General features: G+C 34.2%; 1 pseudogene; it reads left to right on the top strand.

The window, feature by feature from the left end:
• Positions 1 to 13,397: 13,397 nt before the first annotated feature.
• LOC149821057 (1-acylglycerol-3-phosphate O-acyltransferase pseudogene) lies at positions 13,398 to 14,136 on the top strand (annotated as a pseudogene).
• The last annotated feature ends 1,271 nt before the right edge of the window (positions 14,137 to 15,407 follow it).

The raw sequence follows: 15,407 nt of genomic DNA, 5'->3' as shown, positions 1-15,407 counted from the left end.
TGCAACCCTAATCTAAGTGAAAAAGTAAATTCTTAGTCCAATGTTTACATTTACAATTTACATCAATAATTGAATTGAAATAAAAAAAAGAAAAAGAAAGTAAACTCTTCCTGCAAAATTAGCAAACATGTTAGTAGCAAAGATATCAGCTTTTCTAGATTTATCCAACAATATCTAGAGATTAATGGATTTATCTGGATATAAGTCTTTTTCTGTGCTTTTCTGTAATAAACATAATAAATAATGATGCAAAAATAAATAAATAATAAAAACAAACAACTTAGAAATTCAAAATTTGGGAGAAAATGGCTAAAATATTCTTAAAAATTGACCTCATTTGTAAAATAGGGTCAAAAATAGGGTTTTGCAGAAAAGATTTTTGTAAAATGCTTAATTTGGGGATTAAACAAATTCAAAATAAAGCTAAATCAGGTGGAGATCACCCTGATATGATTATGGACATGATCAAATCCTAAAAATATAAAGTTTTCATGAAAAAAATGAAATATTAGAAAAATATTGATTTTCGCCCGTGTTTCAGTTGAATTAGGACTTCGCGGGCATCCTGTTTTTATGAAATAACTAAATAATGCATCAAATGAATTCCAAAATCTGTAAAAATTTATATGGACACTTTTAATAACCCTAAAATTAAAATATAATTGAAAAATATATTTTTGGGATTATTTTAAATATGAATATTAAATAAAAAGTTGAAAAATATGCGATTTTACCTACAATCACGTATCTGTCACAGTGTCAAACCAGAATCAGATATCAAACAACCATAGAAATTTATGAAATTTTACAGAAAAATTAAACAAATTAATGAAGATAACCTTTTTTTATAGATCTGGAATACAATCTTCCGTAAGGGAAATACGATTCTGGCAATACGTGCATGATTCTGGCCTATGCATAATGATGCGATAATGACAGATCCAGTTTAAGATTCAGGGAAATATAGCAAACCATCATCAAAATTTATAAAATTTTATAAAATAAAACTAGAAATCACAACAAGAAGAACCCTTTTTATAGATTGGTGATACAATCTCTGGTGAGGGAGAAATCGTTTCGGCGATACAAATCAGGGATCAAATCAAGACTGTCATTCAAGAAACATAGGTTCTGATTGCGAGCTTTAAGAAAATATAAATCAATGGTGAAAATTTATAAAAATCACACCATGGAAAGTAGACATGCAGATGGATCAGTGGCTTTTTACGGATCGTCAATACGATCTTCGGTTAGGGAGAAATGATTCTGGTAAATTGACCTAGAGACTGAATTATACCTATCAGTTCAAGAAGCACATGTGTTGTTGTTGGGTCAAAGAAACATAGAAATCCACTGTAGAAATTTATAAAAATTTTACAGATTGAAGTAGACGTCTTGACAAGTATGCTGCTTTTTACGGATCGTCGATACAATCTCTGATGAGAAAGATATGACATCGAAAAGACGCTCTTGGATTTTCACAGCGTTTTTCCAGCGTAGGAAACAGGTTTCGACTTCGATTTTTGAAAGCAGGGTTACAGATCTTTAAAAAATATGATTTTTTTATTGAGAACCGTAGGTATATGCATGATTTCACCATAAAAAATTCAGATTTTATTAACAAATATAAACTAGCAAAATAATTACATTAACATATGGCTAGAATTACAAATATAGAATCTAAAACCCTAGACTAAAATAAAATTGATTAATCATGCTAAAAACATAAAAAAACGTGTAAACAATTATATGAAATATGATTTAATGCATGAACAACTAAAATAAATATGAATATGATAAAATAAACAAAAAAACTCAGGAAAGCATTGTTGAGATTTCAATTTAGCCATTAAAAGAGGGATTCAACCTATAGAAAGGTTGAATCTCAATCTTTTTCGGGCATTTAACCTAATAAATGCATTACCAACAATTCTAATGGATAAAAATTGTACAGAACATCATGGATGATCAATAGATCATTACCTTGGGTCGTGAGCATTAGCTTTGAATAAAAAAAAAAAAGGAAAACTCCAACACATAGGGGACGACAATGGTGGAATTACATAAAAATGATAGAATAAATAAAAAAAGGAAGAAGGAGACACTCACCTTGATTGCAGCAATGGAGGATGAAGGAGGGTAGTGAGAGATGAGAGAAATCCCAATGAGAGAGAGAGATAGGGGGGTCGACCCCCCCTATAGCCCCTATTTATAGATTTTTTTAAAGCTTTTAATTAGAGAGTTTCGATTTTATCGAAACTCTCTTAATTATTTAAGAGATAAATCAAATGGGGGGGGGATTTTCTTAGAGACTTCTAGCCTAAATCAAACACTAATTAACTAAACCTAATTGACTCCTAATTAACTTTGAAAAACCTCAAATGTGGTGCCACCTATGTGGGCTCACATTTGGTTTTTAAAACCTTAATTAAAAGTTAAAATCGAAGTTTTAAAATACCAAAATAAAGGTGGAGTTTTAAAAGCAATTTTGACTTTTCAAACTTCTAATTTAAGTAGAACACTAACTAAGCCTAAACTAACCTAAACACCTTCAAATGTGGTGCCACCTACTGTGGGCCCCATTTGATTTTTCAAAAAATGATTTTAAAAACTTGAAAATAAAGGGGTTAAAAATATTTTTTTTTGAAAAACTTCAAAAGGACACTCAGACTCACTAATATTTTTGTATTTTTGAAATATGTAAAATGTGAAAATGAAATGAAATTTTACAAAAAAATGAAAAATTAGGGTTTACACCCCTGCAGGGTGGGCCCCACATAAAGAAAGTTGATAAAAATTGGAAATTAATTTAGAAATCATGTTTAAAACAAATCCAGATCATTTTTCTAAGGAAAATGTTTTTGAAATAAGGAATGTAAAGCCCTAGGGGCTGGCCAAACAACAAATGTCAGTTTAAAACCCAGGTTTTTTTAAAATTGATTTCGAAATAAGGTTTTAAAACTCGAGTCTGGATTTTAAATTTTGAAAAACCAGAGTGTTGGATCTCAAAAATGACATGCAATGACATACAATGCGACAAAATATCATGAAATGATACGAAATCATATGAAATGACATGAAATGATATGAAATGATTACAAAATGTAAACCCTGGATGAGGGATTTGAAGTCGCGGACCCCTGACAGAGACAAAGAATTAAACATTCATATTCGAGGATGAAATTTGAGGATTGAACATCAGACCCGATATTGGATTTGATCCAAATGTGAATTGAGTCTCGGATATAACTAAAATTTTAAGGAAGGAAACTGATCTGAGCTCCGATTAGTGGTTGTACTAGCTGGGGGAATCATAAAATGAAGTTCTGGATGAGAATGATTTGAGGAATGATTTTGCCCCTGCAGGGCATGAAGTGACACTGAAGAATAAGGTTTGAACTAGTTTAAACTGAATTCTAGGGTTTCTAAGCTCAGAGAAACTAAAAAGACACTGACTCAACAAAACTCCTATGCTGGATGATCAAGAAATGGTACAATTCTTAGAGAAATGCACATTGGAGTGAAGTGGACCACAAAAAATACACTGAGTTTGAGCTAAAATAGAGGTTAGTAATACTGAGATGAACTAAATTCAGAGCTCAAACACTAGCTCAACTAACTAGATTTTGCTTAACTTTAGCTAAAATGAGCTGAAATGGGTTAAAATGAACACCAAGACTGTGAGAAATGGAATTGAACTGAAACTGAACCACTTGAACTCCTGATGAGCTCAAGTTAGACTCAGGGAAATAGGGTCGACTAACATTAACTGGCTTAGAGACCATTGACTTGGATTCGAGCTAGAAATAAGCTCATTTATCATAAAATGAACTAATTTTAGCTGAAATAGTCAGAAATGAACAATGTTTGCTCATCGTGAGCTCAGGTGAGTTAGAAGTAACGGACATTCTAACTATTCTGAACTTAAAAATGAGCTTGGTCGACTCTGACTAACTGAGATCTAAGGTGACATAGGGGTAAAATGGTAAATTTTCTGATAGAATGGGGTGAAATGATACCTAAACTAGGATCGACTTAGGGCTAGACTCCTACACTGACCCACAGAGATTGACATCTGTCGACAGGGGGTGTTTAAAAAATGAATGAGGAAAATTTGGGGTGTTTACACAAGCTCAAGGCGATTGTCACAAGCGAGTTGGTTTTGCAGTTGCTGGACTACTCCAAACCATTTTAGGTACGCACTGACGCCTCAAACTTCGCCATTGGGGGTATTCTTATGCAGGAAGGCCACCCCATTGTTTTCAAGAGTAGGAAGCTAAACAACACAGAGCGACGCTACTCTGTGCATAAATGTGAAATAATGGCCATAGTCCATTGCCTCAGGATATGGCATCACTATCTGCTGGGATCTCCTTTCGTGGTCTACATTGATAATGTGGCCATAAGCTATTTCCAGACTCAGAAGAAGCTGAGTCCCAAACAGACGTGATGGCAAGAGTTCCTTGCCAAATTCGACATGATGCTACTCTACAAGCTGGGGAGTACCAATCATGTCGTTGATGCACTAAACAGGAGGGCCGAGCTGGCAGCCTTGAGTGAAGGAGAGTCTTCTCATGTTCAGCTAACTAGTGGCCTCCTTAATCGAATTCATAAAGGAATGCACTACGACCCCATGGTCCCTCAATTGTGGGACTTGATCAAGGCAGATGAGATAGTGAAGTATACCTTTGAAGATGGCTTGATATTGATGAAGGGGCGAATCTTCATCCCCATTTGGAACTCGCTGCGGAAGATGCTCTTCAAAGAGTGCCATGATACCAAGTGGGATGGATGCAACAACCGACATCACACTCTTGCTCTCATCAAAAGAGCTTACTATTAGCCCCACATGCGCAACGATGTTAAGAAATATGTGAGGACTTGTCTCATCTATCAGCAGGACAAGTCTAGCAATCAGAAAGCTAGGGGTCTTCTTCTGCCTCTGTCGATCCCCAACCATCAGTGGTAGAGCATCTCCATGGACTTCATCTTAGCGCTTCCAATCATTGATGGATTCAGTTCTATCTTCGTGGTAGTGGACAGGTTCTCAAAATATGCTATCTTCATCCCTGCTCTGCCTACGTGCACTGCATACCACATTGCTCAGCTCTTTGTTAACAATGGTCAAATATTGGGGACTACCAGAGGATATAGTCAATGATTGCGATCCTCGCTTCACTAGCAGGTTCTGGACTGAGGTGTTTAAGCTCTTGGGTTCGAAACTCCATTTCTCTATTGCCCTCCATCCGCAGACGAATGGGCAAACTAAGGATGAACACGTTGCTTTTAGACTATCTGAGGCACTTTGTTAGTGCCAATCAAAGAGACTGGGTGAAACTGCTAGATATTGCCCAATTCAGTTTTAACTTGCAGAAAAGCGAATCTACAGGCCATAACCCCTTTGAACTCACTACATGCTCGCAGCCCCTGACACCTCACATTGTAGTTGTCCGCTATTCAGGCAAGACCCCCCTTGCCCATCAGTTTGCTCGTGACTTGCAGGAAAGAACAAAACTTGCGAAGGAATTCCTGCAGAAGGCAGCTACGTGCATGAAGAAGTAGGTGGATCCTAAATGTAGACCTCTGGCTTTCGACGTTGGTGACCAAGTGATGGTCACGTTCAACATGAAAAGGATTCATGCCTTTCAGAATCTCTACAAGGGACTTGTCTGCAAGTACGAAGGCCCATTCACTATTTCAAAGAAGGTTGGCAACCTCGCTTACAGGGTAGAACTACCAACGCACTTTCAACTGCATCTGGTCTTTCATGTCAGTCAGCTCAAGCCCTACCATCCTGATGGTGAATACGACAGTAGAGGCCAACCAACGTGTCCTCCAATGCCACTATGGACTATCGACAATCGAAAAGTCAACTACGTTGTAACACCCTAAATATTTAACTCGAAAATGTTGGAATCATTTTTTTTTTCTAAATAACAGCGGAAATGTTTTATTAAATCCTCAGTCAATTTATTTGGGCGGGTTACAATCCATAGCACATAATCAATAACATTATGCGAATTAAACTCTTGCATTGAAATCTTACTAGTCCTAATTACAAATTTAATAAATTTAGTAAAGTTAGAGTTCCTCAGGACATCCACAGAAGATATGGTCTCATGGCACTGTCCGCAGCGACGACCGTAATTGTCCGTCTTTATTTATTTCCTAAAAATATTAATTCAGAAGGGGTTAGACTACCCTGTCTGAGTAAGAAACATAATATCCATATGAATGTGCATAGTGTCATGTGTACAAATATATATGCAACGCAAATAGGTGTAAATAACAACATTTAAACAAGTTCAGAATGTACAGTTTACTAAATCCAAGCATTTCATATTATATAAATGAAAGACATCAATGCACGACATATCATATTTAGGAATCACACTTAGGTTATCACAATTTGCATGTAAAGGAAAACAGATCTCTGCTAAGCATCACAATCATATTCTAACAATTTGAACATCAAGCAATGTGTGAATACTTGAAGACTTTCAGAAGTGTACTAACTTTATGTTTTCTCTTGTTAATTACCCTGTGGGTATGCACAGACATTCGACATTGTAGCGGACTGAGACCATACGGGGGTCTATTATTTTATAACCCGTATGACTAGCCGTACGGATATCCAAAGAAAACGATTCACGACCGAGAGAGTACTCCCTACTTGCTAGAACAAGAATAAGGATGCACCCTAGTAACTTCTGCAGAAGACTTGAATCTACCACCTAGGACGTATTGGTAGTTCTGACCCCTAACTTCGAGGACTGGGGACCGGGTAAGACGCCTAGCTCTTACAAAAACATAATTGTTTCACAGAGTTTGTATCACCTACCCTCTCCAAGGTAGACCATGGGTCTGGTAACATACACCATCTTTCAGGTGTACCAAAAACCCTGGGAAACCAGTAACATATACCGTTGTCAGGTATACCCAGTATCCTGGGAAACCAGTAACATATACCGACTTTCAGGTATACCCAGAATCCCACATTGAGGTTATGTGTACATATTTTTCATTCTTGTTTATTTTTTTGTGCAAGTCATTGCACCATAGGAAATTTCCAAAATCCCAACCCACACTCGGGGTGATCTTAGTGTATGCAAATTACCCATCGAATGCCCCATAAGCATCAACCATAATTTCTCAGAATTTTGGCTCAACTCTCAGCCGAGTACTTATACTTACAACATTTTAAAGTTTCATTTCTGAGCTTGGGTGTACGTTTCGTTCCCCACTGACCATGCACTCATCTGGCATGCCTCAAGTACAACTTTTTATAAGTGCTCGTATGTCACTACAATGGTCCTACAAGACCGCAAGCTCGGTTTTGAGCTTTCACTTGATCATGGCATGAAAAAATATCCTTTATTATGCAAACTTTTTGCAGAACAAACATAAATCAACTAGCACAACAACATGTCATAATATTTACATGCAATCATGATTCAATTATATGCAATTCACTTAGCATCATATGTGCCCATATGGCATCACAAGGATTTGACATGCTCAGTTTCAATTTGTACTATCCTGCCTTTGTAATTTTTCTCTTATTTGTGCAATTATAACAAAAATATGCATTTAGCAATAGGCAATTCATGCATTGAAACATTGGTCACAACCTTTATATGTCAATCACTTACAAAAAAATATGTGCAACATGAATACGTCATTGATATCTCATTCATTTGCCATATTCATCAACACATAATATTATCTTCATAAGCAAATAATAAAAATCACTTCGCTAATTAGACATATGCACTGCAAGGAGTTTTGCCATAACTAAGGTATGTGTACATTAGTGAGTCCTCGACCTACTCTGAGTATGTGCATAATAGTAAATCTATGATGTAACACATATTTCATTTGCAAGTGAAGTAACTAGTAAAATTGTCATTTTCTATATTTCACAAACTCAGGTGTAAACACCCCAAATTTTTACCCTCATCCAGTGTTTACATTTCATATGTCACTGCATATCATTGCATGCATGCGACATATCATTTCATTACATTGCATAGCATTGCATGTCATTTCATCTCATTATCGAGATTCAGAACTTTCATTTTCAAAATATTAAATCCAGATTCAAGTTTTAAAAACCTTTCTTTCGAAGTCAATTTCAAAATCTGGGTTTTAAATCAACATTTTTGCCATTTGCCAACCCCCAAAATCTTATGTTTCGAAATGTTTTCCTCAGAAAACAATCTGGATTCATTTGAAACTCAATTTTAATTGATCTTAATTTTCAGATGAGGCCCATTTAGGTGGTGTCACTTCTGGATTCTTTCATTCGTCAAAAATCCCAAAAATTTTAGAGTCTTAGTTGGATCAGGACTCTATCCTTTTATCTTTTTGAATCTTTTCAAAACTGTATTCTGATTTTAAACCAGTTGTGGTCATATCCTTGCACATTTCTGTTATTTTGGTCAAAATTTTAGAGTTCTGGTTGAATCAGGACTCTTTTTCTAGAGTCTTAGTCGGATCAGAACTCTACCTTTTACTATCCTTTTTACCTTTTTTCGAGAAAACCTATCAAAATCTTTCATTTTGGCCGAAATCCCAGAGTCCTAGTTGGATTAGGATTCTTTTTCAAGAATTTCAGTCGGATTAGGACTCTTCTTCAGAGTTTCAGTCGGATTAGGACTCTATCTTTCGTTGTTATTTTTACTTGTTCTCAACCAAATCTTTCAAAAAATTTCAAAATCTTTCGAAATGAGTTAAAAACTCAGAGTTCTAGTTGAACCAGAACTCTATTTAGAGAGTCTTAGTTGGATCAGGACTCTGACCCTGATTTCAATTTTGAGAGAATCTTTCAAAAATCTTTCTATCTATCAAAATTGTTATACCTTTATCATGGAATTTCAAAATTCTGGGATTTTATCCCAAAGTCCTGATCGAATCAAGACTCTATCCAAAGTTTGTTTTCTCATTTCATTTTTACTGGTTTTCAAAAGCTTTGTTTAAATCTCACCATTTACTTCTTAGAAAATAAAAAATTCTCAAAGTTCTAGTCAAATTAGGACTCTTCCTCAGAGTCCTAGTCAGATCAGGACTCTAAACCAGACTTCAATTTTATCTTATTTTTATCTATTTTTCAAAATCCTTCCATTTGTTTTCTCAGAAAATCCAAAATTCTGAGAGTCCTAGTCCAATTAGGACTCTGTCCCCAGAGTCCCAGTGGGACCAGGACTCTGCTTTGATTTCATTGTTTGTTATTATTTTCAATGTTTTCATAAGTTCTTTCATTTGTTTTTCAGAAAATATAAAAAAAATCTAGAGTTTCAGTTCGATCAGGACTCTGTCCCGGAGTCCTAATCTAGTTATAAGTCTATTCTGAAGTTTTTTTTTACATCTATTTTCATTCATTTCCATTTTTTTTCAAAAATCAAGTCATTTTGTACAGTCTCGGTTGATTCAGGACTCTATTTCGGAGTTTCAATTGAGCTAAGACTCTAACCCTGACTATATTTTCTGACTTATTTTACCGGTTTTGATGAAATCTTTCAAAAAACTTCTTCATTTGACTTTCAAAATTCTAAAACCTCATAGTTCTAGTTGGTTCAGAACTCTAATCCAGAGTTCTAGACCTTTGAATTTCACCTGTTGATTTTAACCCCTTTTTAAAGCCATTTTCAGTCTTTATTTCAAATTTTTCAAAACTTTGATGTGGGGCCCACTCAGTTGGTGCCATATCTGGAGGAGTTCTAACCCTGTCAGAACTCTGTTCCATTGCCAAAATTTCAATTTCATGTTTACTTTGAATATCTTTTAAGAAAACCTCTTATTTTCAAGTTTTTAAATCGCTTTTTGAAAAACCAAATGGGGCCCACTCGAGGTGGCACCACATTTGATAAAATCAGGGTTAGACTAGGGTTAGTCAGTGTCCTAGTTATATTAGGGGTTTAGAAGAATCAAAGTTGATTTAAAAAAAAAATCCATCTTTACTTTGGTTTTTAACTATTGGTTTTTAAAGGTTTTAAATTCAAGTTTTAAAAAACCAAATGTGGGCCCACACTAGGTGGTGCCACATTTGGACTTTCTAGGGTTTAATTAGGTGTTAATTAGGGTTTAGTTAGAGTCCATTTAGGTTAGAAGCCTCTAGGAAAATCGTTGCCCCTTAGTGGATTTATTAGAAAGAGTTCTAAAAAAAAAGGAAACCTCTTAATTAACCCTAATTAAGTGACTTTTTGAAAACCTATAAAAGGGAGACTTCAAGAGGCATTTGGAGGCTCTCTTCTCCCCCAATTTTGTGGCCTTTCTCTCTCCTCTCTACAACCCTCTTCTTTCTCCTTGCAGCTGCATCCATCCAAGGTATGTTTTTTTAAAAAAAATTATGCTTTTATTAGTTCTTTTTCATATTTTACCATGATTTCACCATGGGAGTCTTTTGTTTCATGGATTTAACCATGGAATCTATCCAAGAACTTTCCAATCAACCCAAGAAGATGATCTAACTCAGTTTGAAGGTGTTTTCAAGGATTCTAATCCATTATAATCGATGAGAGGTATGTCTTCTATGTTCTTAACTGACGAAAGATGTGATTTACCCGTTAAATGGGCTAAATCCATCCTTTCAAAGGTAAAATCAATTTCCATCATAGATTCCCTATATTTTTTTTATTTTCTTGTTATATTAATGTTTATTTCATGTGTTCCAGCATTAAATTAAATTTTGTTTTATTGTTTAGGTATTTTTATTGTTTTTTCATTGTTAAATCATGTTTTTTTAGAGTTTTCTTAGATTTTCGTGTGTTTTGATTTCAGATCCAAAGAAATTGTGTTGTTGTATATTTAAATATTTGTTAGAAATTTGATTTTTTTATATGCAGTCTATGGATGTGTCAGTGAACTCCTGTAAAAAAATCAGAGGTTTTGGGATTCGAAAACCCTGTTAGAAAAATATAAAGTCGAATTGTGATTCTTGTTGCTTAAAATCATTGTTCATATTCAAGTACAACTTGTAGTTGCGTTATTTTTGTCATCCAAGATCTGCTTCAGGATCCGTAAATTGCAGTAGCTTCATATTAGAGTCTATTATTTACTTTAAAGTTTTCATAATTTTATGTCACTGTTTGATATTTTTCCTCTGTCAGAGAGTCAGATCAACTTTTTGAAACTCGTTATATCTTATTAAAACCCTAATTCAACTTGTGTTAATCGTATCCCCCTAACCGGAGATCCGATCAACGATCCGTAAAAAGAAAAAATGTTTATGTTTATCTGCTATTCTCTGCAGAAATTTCAGAATTGTTTGATGAAGTATGCTATTTTTCCTTGTATTTGTAACCGAAAGTGTCTGTTTTGATCAATTTTATATTTATTATATTCAAGTCCAGATTGTCGGAATAATATATCCCTCGTCAGAGATGATTTTTCCGATCTGTAAAAGGGTGAATCTATGTTTTTATGTCTATTATTTCTATGTAAAATTTTATGAATTTCTATGGTGAATTGGTCCCTTATTCGGGTCTGACACTGAAACTGGTACGTGCTTGAGGGTAAAAATAGCATATTTTAGGGTTTTTATGCAATTTTCGTATCTAATTTATGTCAAAAACAGGTTTTCATGATTTCAATTTAATTTTAAGGTTATAAGAAGTTCATATGTCGATTTTTACTGATTTTGGATATCATTTGATGCTTGGATGAGTTAAATTGCAAAACAGAGTGCTAATAGGATCCCGAAACACTGCCAAAATCATGATTTTCATGATATTTTTTATTTTTTTAGTATAAGTTCATGTTTTATGGTTTGTTCATGTTTAGAATCATGCTAGAACACATCGTATTTGATTTAGTTGTTATTTGATCTTATTTAAACCCTAAATCCCAAGTTTTTACCAAAATATTTTCTGAAAACCTTGATTTTAAGGCCATAGTCTTGCTATTAGGGGCAATTTGGTCATTTAACCTCAATTTCTAAATCCTTAAATTGAATTTTCTTATTTTAAATCATATCATATCATCTTGTGTTTGATTTATTCTCATTTAAATTTCTAAATTTGTATTTTACAAAATATCTTTCTGAAAACCTTGATTTCAAGGCCATAGTCTTGTTTTCAGGGGTATTTTTATCATTTTCACAAAATTCTGAATTTCAAAGTTGTTTATCTTTATTATTTCTTCCATTTTATTTCATATTTCATTATGTTTATCTTAGGGAATCATGGAAAAAGGCTTATGTCTAGATAAATCCAGTAATTTCCAGATATTGCTAAATAAATCTAGAAAAGCCGACATGTCTTCACTAACAAGCTTTTCTAGTTTTGCAGAAACATTCAAGAAGAAGATTTTTCTTTATTTTTCTTTTATTCAATTCAATGTAAATATCAAATGTAATATTTGAAATAAGATTTACATTTTCTGCTTAGAATATGGAGCATTGCATATAGTTTAATTCTGCAAATTTCAATATCTGATGAATATATAATTCATGCATATTCTTTACAAATCCACCATGGTCTACATGAATGTCATGTGCACAAGCTCTTAAGAAGTTGACAAAATTGGTAGAATTCATATTCATGGTCATAGTCAGAATACGAATGAGACCTAGATTTGTGATTTTCATATTAGCCACATTCAGCCTACACTCTTAGGCTAACTTCAAAATGCACTGCATTTCTCAAAAGATACAAAAAGATTTTCTCAAATCTTCAAAACAATGTCTTTCAAATCCATATTCATTCATTTCATTCAATTTGCAAATTCCAATTTCAATTAAGAGAAATCGATTTTCTTAAAATTTTCAAGTCTTACTCAGAAATTGATTTTCTCAAAACTCCAAGCTTTCAAGTGGTATTTCAAATATTCCTCAAGTTCAAATCACGATTTTTCAAGATAATATTTTCAATTTCAAAGTCTGAATTCAAAGAAATCAAGTTTTTCCCAAAGTTATTTGAAATTCTTCAAAAATTGATTTTTACAAAACACTTGTATTTCTTTAGAAATCGATTTTCTTTTCTTCAAAAATTCTTTCCCAATCATGATTCACGATTTTCAGAGTGTTATATTTTCCAAGTATTTCAAACGAGAAAGCAGTAGAATTTATTCACAGGTGGAGAAGCACCTGTAACAAAATGAAGGTCTCAATTTCAGAGGAGCATGCACTGCAAATAATCCTCAACAATTTCTCTCAACCTCTAAGGAGTCTCATCTCCATATCTCCTGCAAAATCTTTCATCAAGCTCATTGAGCAAGCTAAATGGCTTAAGACCGGATTAGTGACTGTGAAACCAAATTTATCATCGAACCCCAAGGGTTTATTCAGAGCTTTTGTATGGAACCTGTTATCACAAATGTAAAAGGAAGTATTAATAGGCCAAAAGACTCAAAATCAATTATAACCTTCTTTTCTTTTCCATCTTCAGTTACAATAATTTATGTGTGCAGCACCAACCCGTTTGAAGGAATGGTGTAAAGCCAAAAATCTTAGTAATGTCATTTTACTGGGTTATTCCTTTGGAGGCTATATTGCAGCAAAATATGCTCTCAAGCATCCACAACATATTCAACATCTAATTTTGGTTGGTCCAGTTGGTTTTTCATTAGAGTCAGATCCTAAAGCTGAATGAATTGTAAAGTTTAGGGCAACATGGAAAGGTGATATCTTGAATCATTTATGGGAGTCTAACTTTACTCCTCAGAAATTTGTACAAGTCTTGGGTCCTTGGGGTCCATACCTTGTTTGCAAGTATACAGTTGCAAGATTTGACATGTATTCCACTGGTGATGTCTTAAATGAAGAGGAATCTAGATTGCTTACAGATTATTGTTTCCATATGCTTGTTGCAAAGGCTAGTGAAGAATTGTGCCTTAAGCATATATTTGCCTTCAGAGCATTTGCTTATGATCCCCTGTTACAATGGGCATCAGAATGGAAGGTCCCGATCACCTGCATCTATGGCTACCAGGACTGGATGAACTACACAGGCACTCAGAAAGCTCGCAAGCATATGAATGTGCCATGCAAAATCATAAGAGTCTCCTTAGGCTGGCCAATTTGTATTCGTGGGCACCCCTTCTGGATTCCACTCGGCCATGCTATATGCTTGCAGGAGATTCCTCTTGTGGAGCTAATCAGATAATGAAGCCCTTCTTGACGCTTTCACCCTTGTTTAATGGAAACAACCTTGAGCTTTCTATTGGTTCATTCATCCATTCCCCTACAACCTTACTTGCTATATCATATTTATTTCTTGTTAATCTGCATCATAACCATGCTACCTGCATGATCTATATGTTGCACAATACCTGCAATTTGTATCATCCTAATGCATATATTAGCATTACATTTTTTGCACTTCTACCTTTAGCATATGCATAGCATTTACATAAGCACGAGCCTTTCTTCATTACACATCATATTACATATGCATTACCTTTCAGTTCAACTGTGCACTATATGTCATTTTACACCTGCATTGTAGTTCGGTCCAGCCTTAGCATATGCATTTTTTTACTTTAGCAGCATATGCATCTTCATTTCAATATATGCATCTTCATACACATTTTCATTTCCATATACATACACATTTCCTCATATGTATTGCAATTTTGTCATATGCATTGCACTTGCAGGAATACATGCATTTTTTCCTTTTAGCTACCTATGCATTTTCCATTTTAGCAGTATGTGAATCTTCACTTTAGCATATGCATTTCTTTATTAGCATAGGCATTGCACTTAGGCAAATGCATATGCATTTCTTCATAAGCATAGGCATTGCACTTAGGCAAATGCATATGCATTTCTTCATAAGCATAGGCATTGCACTTAGGTAAATGCATATGCATCTCATTCATGCATAGGCATTGCATCTTCACATATGCATATGCATTTCCATTAAAGCATAGGCATAATCATATGTATGCTAGTTTTAACATAGCATTTTTAATTTCTTTCTATATTTTGCATTTTTGTTACTTGTACTATCTCGTGTTTGCAGGGAAGCATGAAAGACCTCGATTTCTATTCCTAGATTAGGAAATTTCAACATTCAATTTCAATTTAAGACTGTAATAATTTCATATTAATGAGAATTTCTACTTTTCTGTTTAGATTAGAATGTATGAGCATATAGTTGCACTTTAAATTCTCGTAATAGCTTGTGGCATTTCATTTTATTTTATTCTTCAAAGAGCACTATAGTATAACACTAATGATACGTGAACCATTCTCATAAGAGGTAAATAACCCTAAGTAAATGATTCACATTTATGGTCATAGTCAAAATGTGAATAATACTTAGGATTTTTATCTTTTATGGAATAAAATTTGACCTACACTTTAGGTCCTTTCTGAAAAACATCATATTTTCTAAAAATGGATATCCTTTTCTTCCTCTATCAGAATTTAAGATATAAATTAATTTGAGATATATTTGTGGCCA

Source organism: Nuphar pumila, chromosome 12 (assembly GCF_984573655.1).
Source record: "Nuphar pumila chromosome 12, dmNupPumi1.hap1.1, whole genome shotgun sequence".
Lineage (NCBI taxonomy): Eukaryota > Viridiplantae > Streptophyta > Magnoliopsida > Nymphaeales > Nymphaeaceae > Nuphar > Nuphar pumila.
This window is presented reverse-complemented; position numbering and strand designations above follow the sequence as displayed.